This window comes from Salvelinus namaycush, chromosome 2 (assembly GCF_016432855.1).
Source record: "Salvelinus namaycush isolate Seneca chromosome 2, SaNama_1.0, whole genome shotgun sequence".
In the NCBI taxonomy this organism is placed as follows: domain Eukaryota; kingdom Metazoa; phylum Chordata; class Actinopteri; order Salmoniformes; family Salmonidae; genus Salvelinus; species Salvelinus namaycush.
Window position 1 is genome coordinate 45,203,756 of NC_052308.1, and position 12,410 is coordinate 45,216,165.

Sequence of the window (12,410 nt, forward strand, 5' to 3'; positions counted from 1 at the left end):
CAATATATGACAAACACACTCGAATAGTAAACATGCATAAATGTTTATATAACACTGGTATAGAATCCGTCAAATGTGTGCAAACAATAGACTACAGTGTTATGGATAGCTTGCCATAATATTTAGCTAAGTTATAATTAATGATAAAGAATGCATGCCTTTATATGACATTTACAATCACTTAACTGTTTAATTGTCTTGACACTTTTGATGTTTTTAACTTAAATGTAACGGCGCGCGTTTCAAATACACCACTGGTAAGGATTTTAGTCCTACTGTAAATGACAAATAATACACAAAAGTGACCGACAGTGGGACCCCTTTGTCCTAGCTAGCGAAGTATCTAGCTAACGTTAGCTAGTTAGCGATGCAGTTTAGGCAATCTACGGCAGATAAAATACCAAAACACGACGGGCTGACATTCCTGCTCACACGTTGAATGTTTAACGTTACTAACGGGGGTTCTTCCCAAGGGACAATCATAAACAGCCGTTCTTCGGATATCATAACACGCTAGCTAACCACAAAGCTTTATCAATTCTAACGAAAATGGCCACACAGCACACAATCCAACCCCCGACATTACTTGTCGGGAAAAAGCCAAAAGAAAATAACGAAATAAAGACTGAAAAGCTGGTGTAAACAGACAAATGAATCGGTGACATTACACTTCAAGAGGGACAAGACTATGAAAGGGTTTACATTTGCTCAAGTATAAAGAAAAACATTGAGCGCCTGAACGAGATTTGCTTTTTATTACCTGCTAACACGATTCACTCAGCCAGCACAAGGTCACGTGACATACGGCGTTGCTGTAGTCGCCCTCCTCTGTGGTCGTGAAAGACAACTGCGCAGACGCGCGTGTTTCGTCCTCTTGGGGTCATTGACATTCACAACAAGCGATCGATTCGTCAGTCTTTAATACAAAAATGTATTTTTTTTATAGCCAGGGCCACCTATGTACACTTGGAATAATTGGTCAGTAACACTTATTAGCTTATGTAGCTCGTGACAGAAACCCTGTCTGTACAATTAATTGAACTTCATAATGTACTGTAGGACTTACCAGAAGATACAGACCCTATCATTATGCTTGTTTACACTGAGCTGCACTGGGGTTTGAACGCAATCATGGTTAGATGTATCTCTTGAAACCCCTTCTCTGTTTGTAGGGTTTTCAGCCCTTACATTCGCCCACTATTGGCTTCATGTGAACTACAATTCCGACACTGTGTTTTAATGTTTAGAAACGTCAATAATCATCCATTTCAAACTGGTTTTCAAAACATATGCTGATATGCCCCTTATCTTAAAAAAAGGTTTCACTCCAGATACAAACGTATACATACAAACAACAACTTACAGACAAACAAAAAATAACATCTCATCTGCCCAGATCTGCATGCTCATACCCCCATCCCTAGCGCCTGCATTATTGTTTGCCACTTGGCCTTAAATTGTACCAATTCATTTTTCTTGGTCACCCATGCCCTTTATCTTTAATATCAGCGAGAAATAATCTTTCAAATAAAAAATATACACTTACTGTGCAATTTTGCACAGATCCACACGGCTGTACGTGTGTGCCTACCTGGTGCCTCCAGATATTTCCGAAGCAAACTTCTCCAATGACGTCATCACGCTGCACCACTCTGTACAAAAGGCGAAAGAAAATGCAGCACGTGTCCCTACTCAATTCTAGTGCATATTAGAGTATCCTAGCATCCCTATAGCATCCTAGAGCAAACTCAAACTGATATCGTCATTTAATATAGTAATTTTTTAGTTTTTCTCCTAGCATATTTTCTAATTTCTATTTATTTATACTTGTTTTCATTTCTTGTTGTATATGTATTTTTGTGTTCTTCAATGTCTTCCTCAAATAATTGCTGCAACTGAAGCAGAGAATCTGAGAAGAAACATAGGGTTTTTAAAAGGTGCAGTCTTGGTTCAATAGCCAGTCCCAGGACTGCTAAACTAGTTTTTCCAAATGTGTCCCCTACCCATGAGACATTCATTTGTCCTGAGCGCCTCGCACTCCTACACAGTAAAACGGTGCCATGTGGGAGGAAGCGTATATGGCCATCTGCCACAACTGTACATGTCAGTAAAATGAAAAAGGCCACCAAATGTAATAATATCGAATAAAAACACAGATTTTAAGGAGCATGTTACAAACTGGACTTTGGCTATGTGTAGGAACACTTTGTAGAGATGATCATTCAATTAAACAACTACATTCCTTATTTTGCCATTGCATTTCTTCATGGAAATTGTAAATGTATAGATTATTACCTGTTGGAAAGAACCGAGACAATCCAGCCAGACTACATGGGGAGATTAATCTTCTCCATTCACCATTGCCTCTGTGGCTGTGACAGTGAGCATCAGAATTGGGCAACAAGCTATTAAGATGACCCTGACGGCAGGCACCTTCAAATATGTCTCCCTTAAGGATTCGCCCCTGTGATGCAGTTAAATTGTTGAACAATTACATCTCTCCAATGTTGTTTTTAAGTGTGATGTATGATTTAGCTGTTGGGCTCTCCTTTTTATGTTTGTGTGCGTACCATACAGTATTACCGTTTATCTGAAACCAGAGTTACTTTGGTGAAACTCATTGCATTAAAGACAGTAATAAAGAATGGTATGTTATTGAAAGATGTCACATGCTTAGGTATAGTTCTCTGCAGGGATGCAAATTATGGTGTCAAAGAATGTGTTAAGTGTTTACAGTTACTGCATGTACTTGAGTTGCATTATATGCTTGCAAGAGACAAATGACATCAATACATTTATTTATTTTTTACTCTGAATGTCATGCAGTGCAACCTTGTCCACGGCCAGGAGGCATATCCTGTCCTTAATGGTCCTCAGCCAGGACCACCACTGGTCGATGAACAGGCTTTCAGGAGAGATAAAGATCAGCTGCACCGGATCATCAGGAATTCCTGCCCTCAAAAAAGATAAAACAAGTACATGTGATCGATAGATCGATACAGATGCATTGTTGGATCTTACTCTGTGCAGTGTCCTTTGTCATGTCACCATGAACGGCAGCAGCAGACACTCCAAGGACCGTGTTGTTCTCCAGGTTGAAGCTGATTAGTAATTGCACAAAATCACTGTTGATTGTAATGCAATCATCCGGCAGTGAAGTGTAGGTGGAAAGTTTGTGCAGTAATATGGAACTGATTTCATGTCTACTTTAAGATACTTCTCTTTTTACTGCTGCTCTTTAATTATTTGTTACTTTTATTTCTTTTATTTTTTTTGGTGGTCTTTTTCTTAAAACTGCATTGTTGGTTAAGGGCTTGTAAGTAAGCATTTCACTGTAAGGTCTACTACACCTGTTGTATTCGGTGCATGTGACAAATACAATTTGATTTGATTCGAAATATGTTTAATTTCATGGCATTTAGAAATGTTGTCATAAATCATGTCTAATGTACATTCCACTTTACGACATGTGCTCTCACCTAAAGAGCCCAAAACATGCACTGTTGCAGTAGCCAGTTGGCAAGAGTGCACAGACACTTTAGCCATTAAGAGGTTCCTCAAGACCTGTTTTTGTTGTAGTCTGAGCATTTATATCTTGGAGAATGCTATTAAATTCTTCCTCTTACATTCCATTGTCATATGTCTGATTGAGGCTGAGTTTTTCTAAACATTGTTTAGGACCCATTGTGCTACAAATGCTACAGTAAGTGTATATTTTTATTGACGTAAATTTTTCCTCGCTAATATGAAGGATATGCTCCTTATGTTTCCTAAACAGTAGTGCAAGCGATGCGTGTTAACGTTAAGACCGAGTGTCAGGGCTCTTAACAAAATGCACCCCCTTAAAGAAGATACTACAGTCAATAGGCGCTTAAGCAGTTGGCGTATATGAATGGCTAGGTTACATTAAAGACATCGTGGAGCTAACGCAAGATATAGGTCAGAAAACATACCTCAATGCAGTGATGGGATATGCCACTGTACTCCAAATTTTACCTTTATCCACACTTATACATCAAGAAGATTGAAATACTGCAAGTTTTCTATGAAAACTGCCCTTTTCGTCCTCATGCCAGCTAGCAGTAGCCACAGCAGCCATTTTGGTATGAAGATGGAGCTGCAGTGGATAGCAACCATTTTACGGGCTCCTGACCAATTATGCTATTTTGTGTGGTTTTTTATGCTGACCTTAACTTTTCTTGTAAATAATATTTCCGCAATCATTTCCTAAGACAGGAAACAGCTTTCGGACATCCGAACAGCGATCACTAACCTCAATTTGGATGAAGACTTCTACTTCAGCGAGTCGGCAGCTGTGGATGTACTGCTTATTCCAGACCAAGCCCTAATCCCGGGACTTGAAAGAGGAAGAGACGGCGCATGAGAGGCAAACAAGAGGGCTGCCTGACAAGACTACGTTGGCGAGTAAATAAACACCCTCTACCCTCCGTTCTATTGGTGAACGTACAATCACTAGAGAACAAACTGGACGAGCTTCGTTCTTGACTATCCTTTCAACGGGACCTGACGAACTGTAATATTCAATTTTTCTCGGAGCCGTGGCTGAACAAGGACAAGGATAATATTTACTTCTAGATGGTTTTTCTATGCATTGTCAATACCAAATGGCAGCTTTGGGTAAGGTTAACGGGGGAGGTGTGTGTCTCTTTGTTAACAACAGCTGGTGAGCAACCAAAAACAACAGTGTATCTGCATGGAGAGAGTCTCCTTGATGTATGGGGGAAAGGTGTGTTTATCCCCAGGACACACCCAAGCCCAGGTGTGTCCCATTTTGCTGACAACCCTCCCAGCTCCGCCCACCAACATCCTATTAAGGAAAACAAGAGCAGAGAGAAAGAATTTGGCAGACCGAGTGGGAGGGTCGTCACAATATCCCAACCAGAAGCCATGGATTACAGGCAACATCAGCACTGAGCTAAAGGCAAAAGTTGCAGATTTCAAAGAGCGGGACACTGCTCATAAGAAATCCCGCTACGACCTCCGACGAGCCATTAAAGAGTCACAACGCCAATACAGGACTAACATTGAATACTACTACGCCGACTGTGGCGCTCGTCGGATGTGGCAGGGCTTGCAAATTATCCCGGATTTCAAAGGGAAACCAAGCCGCAAGCTGTCCAGTTACGCAAGCCTACCAGATAACCTAAATTCCTTTTATGCTCGTTTTGAGGCAAGCAATACAAACCATGAATGACAGCACCAGCTGTTCCGGACAACTGTGATTTTGCTCTCCGTAGACGATGCGAGTAAGGCCTTTAATCATGTTAACATTCACAAGGCCGCAGGGCCAGACGGATTACCAGGAAACGTACTCAGAGCATGCGCTGACCAGCTGGCAAGTTTCTTTACTGACATTTTCAACCTCTACCTGACGCAGTCTGTAATACCTACATGTTTCAAGCAGATCACCTTAGTCCCTGTGCCCAAGAACACCAAGGTAACCTGTCTAAATTACTTTTGCCCATAGCACTTACATCTGTAGCCATGAAATGCTTTGAAAAGCTGGTCATGGCTCACATCAACACCATCATCCCAGACACACTGGATCCACTCCAATTCGCATACTGCCCCAACAGATCCACATATGAAGCAATCTCTATTGCACTCCACACTGCCCTCTCCCACCTGGAAAACAGAAACACCTATGTGAGAATGCTGTTTATTGACTAATAGCTCAGCGTTCAACACTATAGTGCACTGCAAGGTCATCACTAAGCTCAGGACCCTGGTACTGAACATCTCCCTCTGCAACTGGATCCTTGACGGTTCGCCTCCAAGTGGTGAGGGTAGGCAACAACACATCCGCCATGCTGACCCTCAACACGGGGGCCCCTCCTGCGTAGCCACGCACGACTCAAACGCCATCATTAAGTTTGCTGACGACACAACGGTGGTTGGCCTGAACACCGACAATGAGGAGACAGCCTATAGGGAGGTCAGTGACCTAGCAGGACAACCTCTCCCTCAACGTCAGCCAGACAAAGGAGCTGATCGTGGACTACAGGAAAGGAAGGGATGAGCACGGCCCCCTCCACATCGACGGGGCTGTAGTGGAGCTGGGCGAGAGCTTCAGTGTCCACATCACTAAGGAATGATCATGGTCCACACACATCAATAGTCCACACACATCAATACAGTTGTGAAAAAGCCACAACAACGCCTCTTCCCCCTCAGGAGGCTGAAAAGATTCGGCATGGGCCCTCAGATCCTCAAAAAATTATACAGCTGCGCCCTTGAGAGCATCTCGACTGGCTGCATCATCACTTGGTATGGCAACTGCTTGGCATCAGACTGCAAGGCGCTACAGAGGGAAGTGTGTATGGCCAAGTACAATGCCTTCGGAAAGTATTCAGATCCCTTGACTTTTTCCACATTTTGCTACGTTAAAGCCTTATTCTAAAATGGATTAAATAAAAACTAATCCTCAGCAATCTACACACAATACCCCATAATGACAAAGCGAAAACAAGTTTTTAGAAATGTTTGCAAATTTATTACAAATAAAAAACATACCTTATTTACATAAGTATTCTGACCTTTTGCTATGAGACTTGAAATTGAGCTCAGGTGCACCCTGTTTCCATTGATCATCCTTGAGATGTTTCTACAACTTGATTGGAGTCCACCTGTGGTAAATTCAATTGATTGGACATAATTTGGAAAGGCACACACCTGTCTATATAAGGTCCCACAGTTGACAGTACATGTCAGAGCAAAAACCAAGCCATGTGGTCGAAGGATCTGTCCGTAGAGCTCCGAGACAGGATTGTGTCGAGGCTGAGATCTGAGGAAGGGTACCAAAACATTTCTGCAGCATTGAAGGTCCCCAAGAACACAGTGGCCTCCATCATTCTTAAATGGAAGAAGTTTGGAACAACCAAGACTCTTCCTAGAGCTGGCCGCCGGCCAAACTGAGCAATCGGGGGAGAAGGTCCTTGGTTAGGGAGGTGACCAACAACACGACGGTCACTCTGACAGATCTCCAGAGTTCCTCTGTGGAGATGGGAGAAACTTCCAGAAGGACAACCATCTCTGCAGCACTCCACCAATCAGGCCTTTATGGTAGACTGGCCAGACGGAAGCCACTCCTCAGTAAAAGGCACATGACAGCCCGCTTGGAGTTTGCCAAAAGGCACCTAAAGGCTCTCAGACCTGATGAAACCAAGAGTCAACTCAAGGGAAAGATGAACGAAGCCTAGTACAGAGAGATCCTTGATGAAAACCTGCTCCAGAGCACTCAGGACCTCAGACTCAGGCAAAGGTTCACCTTCCAACAGGACAACGACCCTAAGCACACAGGCAAGACAACGCAGGAGTGGCTTCGGGACAAGTTTCTGAATGTCGTTGAGTGGCCCAGCCAGAGCCCAGACTTGACCTCGATCAAACATCTCTGGAGAGATCTGAAAATAGCTGTGCAGTAACGCTCTGCATCCAACCTGACAGAGCTTGAGAGAATCTGCAGTGAAAAATGGGAGAAACTTCCCAAATACAGGTGTGCCAGCTTGTAGTGTCATACCCAAGAAGACTTGATGCTGTAATTGCTGTCAAAGGTGCTTCAACAAAGTACTCAGTTAAGGGTCTGAATATTTATGTAAATGTGATATTTCAGTTTTTTTTACTTATATACATTTGCAAACATTTAGAAAAATCTGTTTTTTACTTTGTCACAATAACAACAATTTAACCAATTTTAGAATAAGGCTGGAACCTAACAAAATGTGAAAAAAGTCAAGGGTTCTGAATTCTTTCAGAAGGCACTGTATATCACTGGGGCTGAGCTCCCTGTCATTCCAGGACATCTATATTAGGCTGTGTCAGAGGATGGCCATAAAAATGGTCAAAGACTCCAGCCTCCCAAGTCATAGACTATTTTCTCTGCTACCCCATGGCAAGCGGTACCAATGCACCAAGTCTGGAACCAACAGGACCCTGAACAGCTTTCACCCCCAAGCCCTATGACTGCTAAATAGTTAGTCCGGGTAAACTATTGGTTAACTATTTAACTATCTGCATCTCAATTTTTTTGCACTAACTCTTTTGACTCATCACATACACTGCTGTTTATTATCTATCCTCTTGCCTAGTCACTTTACATGTACATATAGTGCCATCAGAAAGTATACCCCTTGACTTATTCCACATTTTGTTGTGTTAGAGCCTGAATTCAAAATGTATTAAATAGATTTTTTTCTGACCCATCTAACACAATATTCCATGATAGCAAAGTGAAAACATGTTTTTTGAAATTTTAGCAAATGTATTGAAAAATAAAATTCACATAAGTATTCACACCCCTGAGTCAACACATGATAGAATCACCTTTGCAGCGATTACAGCTGTGAGTCTTCCTGGATAAGCCTCTAAGAGCTATCCACACCTGGATTGTTCAATATTTGCACATTATTCTTTATAAAATTATTCAAACTCTGTCAAGTTGGTTGTTGATCATTGCTAGACAGCCATTTTCAAGTTTTGCCATAGATTTTCAAGACAAAATTGTAATTCAATGTCATCTTGGTTAGCAACTCCAGTGTATATTTTGCCTGGTGTTTTATGTTATTGTCCTGCTGAAAGGTGAATTTGTCTCCCAGTGTCTGTTGGAAAGCAGACTGAACCAGGTTTTCCTCTAGGATTTTGCCTGTGCTTAGTTCTCTTCTGTTTATTTTTTTTGTTATAAAAAAAAAATCTAGTCCTTGCCAATGATAAACATACCCATAACATGACACAGTCACCACCATGATTGAAAACACGAAGAGTGGTACTCAGTGATGTGTTGTGTTAGATATGTATTCAGAATATAGTTTGCAGTTTTACTTTAGTGCCTTATTGCAAACAGGGATATATTTATTCTGTACATGCTTCCTTATTTTCACAATCAATTAGGTTAGTATTGTGGAGTAACTAGAATGTTGTTGATCCATCCTCAGTTTTCTCCTATCACAGCCATTAAACTCTGTAACTGTTTTAAAGTCACCATTGGCCTCATGGTGAAATCCCTGAGTGGTTTCCTTCCTCTCCGGCAACTGAGTAAGGAAGGGCGCCTGTATCTTTCAGCCTCATATTGATACACCATCCAAAGTGTAATTTTAAACTTCACCAAGGGATATTCAAGGTCTGCTTTTTTTACCCATCTAACTATAGGTGCCCTTCTTTACGAGGCATTTGAAAACCTCCCTGGTCTTTGTGTTTGAATCTGTGTTTGAAATTCACTGCTCGACCAAGAGACCTTACAGATAATTATATGTGTATAAATAAGCATTTCGCTACACTATAAGCATTTCGCTACACTCGCAATAACATCTGTTAACCATCTGTACGTGACCAATAAAATTTGATTTGATTTGGGTGTAGGGTACAGAGATGAGGTAATCATTCAAAAATCATATTAAACACAGTCCATGCAACTTATTGTGACTTAAGCAAATGTTTTATTCCTTACTTAGGCTTGCCATAACAAATGGATTGAATACTTATTGACTCAAGACATTTCAGCCTTTCATTTTAAATCAATAAAATAAAAAAATCTGTGACGCAAAATCTCAATTTAATCAATTTTCAATTCAGGCTATAACACAACAAAATGTGGAAAATGTAAAGAGGTGTGAATACTTTCTGAAGGCATTGTATCTACACTGAACAAAAACATAAATACAACATGTTTCATGACCTGAAATCAAAAATCCCTGAACTTTTTCATACACACAAAAAGCTTATTTCTCTCACATTTTGTGCACAAATTTGTTTACATCCCTGTTAGTGTGCATTTCACCTTTGCCAAGATAATCCATCCACCTGACAGGTGTGGCATATAAAGAAGATGATTAAACAGCATGATCATTACACAGGTGCACCTTGTGCTGGGGATAATAAAAGGCCACTCCAAAGATGTCTCAAGTTTTGAGGGAGCGTGGAATTGGCATGCTGACTGCAGTAATGTCCACAAGGGCTTTGAACTGAATGTTAATTTCTCTACCATATGCTGCCTCAAATGTCTTTTTAGAGAATTTGGCAGTACATCCAACCAGCCTCACAAGCACAGAACAGGTGTAACCACGCCAGCCCAGGATCTCCACATCCGGCTTCTTCACCTGCGGGATCGTCTGAGGTGGGAGGGGGGGAATTGATTCTGATTGGCTAGCTCACAAGTGGGTGGGATATGTCCTCCAGGGTCCACTCGTGGCTGCACCCCTGCCCAGTCATGTGAAATCCATAGATTAGGGCCTAATGAATATATTTCAATTGATTGATTTCCTTATATGAACTGTAACTCAGTAAAATCTTTGCAATTGTTGCATGTTGCGTTTATATTTTTGTTCAGTAAATACTGGAGATATAGTACCAGTCAAAAAGTACCAGTCAAAAGTTTGGACACACCGACTCATTTAAGGGTTTTTCTTTATTTTTACTGTTTTCTACATTGTAGAATAATAGTGAAGACATCAAAACTATGAAATAACACATATGGAATCATGTAGTGACCAAACAAGTGTTAAACAAATATATTTGAGATTCTTCAAAATAGCCACCCTTTGCCTTGATGAAAGCTTTGCACACGCTTGGCATTCTCTCAACCAGCTTCACCTGGAATGCTTTTCCAACAGGCTTGAAGGAGTTCCCACATATGCTGATCACTTGTTGGCTGCTTTTTTCTTCACTCTGCAGTCCAACTCATCACAAACCATCTCAATTGGGTTGAAGCCAGGTCATCTGATGCAGCACTACATCACTCTCCTTCTTGGTCAAATAGGCCTTAGACAGCCTGGAGGTGTGTTGGGTCATTGTTCTGTTGAAAAACAAATGATAGTCCCACTAAGCGCAAACCAGATGGGATAGCCTATCACTGCAAAATGCTGTGGTAGCTATACTGGTTGATTGTGCCTTGAATTCTAAATAAATCACTGACAGTGTCACCAGTAAAGTACATCCACACCTTGTCCTACATGCTTCAGGGAACCACACATGCGGAGATAATACGTTCACCTACTCTGCATCTCACAAAGACACGGCGGTTGGAACCAGAAATCTCAAATTTGGACTCATCAGACCAAAGGACAAATTTCCACCAGTCTAATGTCCATTGCTCATGTATCTTGGCCCAAGCAAGTCTATTTTTATTGGTGTCCTTTAGTAGTGGTTTCTTTGCAGCAATATGACCATGAAGGCCTGCTTCACGCAGTCTCCTCTGAACAGTTGATGTTGAGATGTGTCTGTTACTTGAAAACTATGAAGCATTTATTTGGGCTCCAATCTGAGCTGCAGTTAACTCTAATGAACTCTGGGTCTTCCTTTCTTGTGGCGATCCTCATGAGAGCCAATTTCATCATAGCGCTTGATGGTTTTGGCGACTGGACTTGAAGAAAATTCAAAAGTTCTTGAAATTTTCTGCATTGACTGATCTTCTTGTCTTTAAGTAATGATGGATTGTCATTTCTCAATGCTTATTTGAGCTGTTCTTGCCATAACGTGGACTTGGTCTTTTACCAAATAGGGCTATCTTCTGTATACCACCCTACCTTGTCACAACACAACTGATTGGCTCAACCGGATTAAGAAGGAAAGAAATTCCACAAATTAACTTTTCACAAAGTACACCTGTTAATTGAAATGCATTCCAGGTTACTACCTCATGAGGCTGGTTGAGAGTGTGCAAAGCTGTTGTTTCATAGTTTTGATGTCTTCACTATTATTCTACAATGTAGAAAATAGTAAAAATAAAGAAAAACCCTGCAATGAGTAAGTGTGTCCAAACTTTTGACTGGTACTGTATATCAAGATACTTTTGAACCTCTATCGCTGACTCTGCTGGTGGAAAACAGTAAATGCACTGAAGCGTACAGATTCCTCTCCTTTCCTGCCTAAGCAAGTTCTGTCTGACTCTGGCATCATAACTTGTAAGAATGGGATAAGTTATGCTTTTAATCATCATTTTATCTTGGTAGGTTTTTTATTTGAGAGAAATAGTGTCAATTGACTACTCTTCCCTCTGCCAGCCTCTAGTTGACTCGACGGTTAAGCCGTCAACTTCTAGTTAATCTTTGTTTCAATTTAACAATTTACTATCTGTGATGTGCTAGATGCCTTAAGATTGATGTAAAAAAATCAACTGGAGTTGATATGCTTGATCCAATTTGCTGCAGCTCTCTGCCCCCCTGATTGCCGAATCTTATAAATCGTATTTTTAACCTGACGATTACAGTATATCTGGTACTATCCCCAAGGTTTGGAAGGCGTCCAATCCACTCCCCCTTCACAAAGGTGGTGACTCTTGTGAACGAAATAATTATCGTCCTATTTCTAAACTTTCTTGCCTAGCTAAAATATTAGAATCTCAGCTAAGAACTTTCTTATCATTGAAATGTATTCTTAATGTACATCAGTTGGGTTTTAGA

The 12,410-nt window shown here is 41.0% G+C and overlaps 1 protein-coding gene across 2 annotated transcripts in view; it reads right to left on the reverse strand.

Moving 5' to 3' along the window:
• The window catches only part of LOC120063844 (ubiquitin-associated protein 2-like), a 34,307-nt gene extending 33,468 nt beyond the window's left edge, over positions 1–839 (reverse strand). For both annotated transcript variants that reach the window (XM_039014171.1, XM_039014163.1), the window contains exon 1: positions 761–839. The gene's annotated coding sequence lies outside the window, so the exon portion shown is untranslated. The remainder of the gene's footprint in view (positions 1–760) is intronic.
• Between the last annotated feature and the right edge of the window lie 11,571 nt (positions 840–12,410).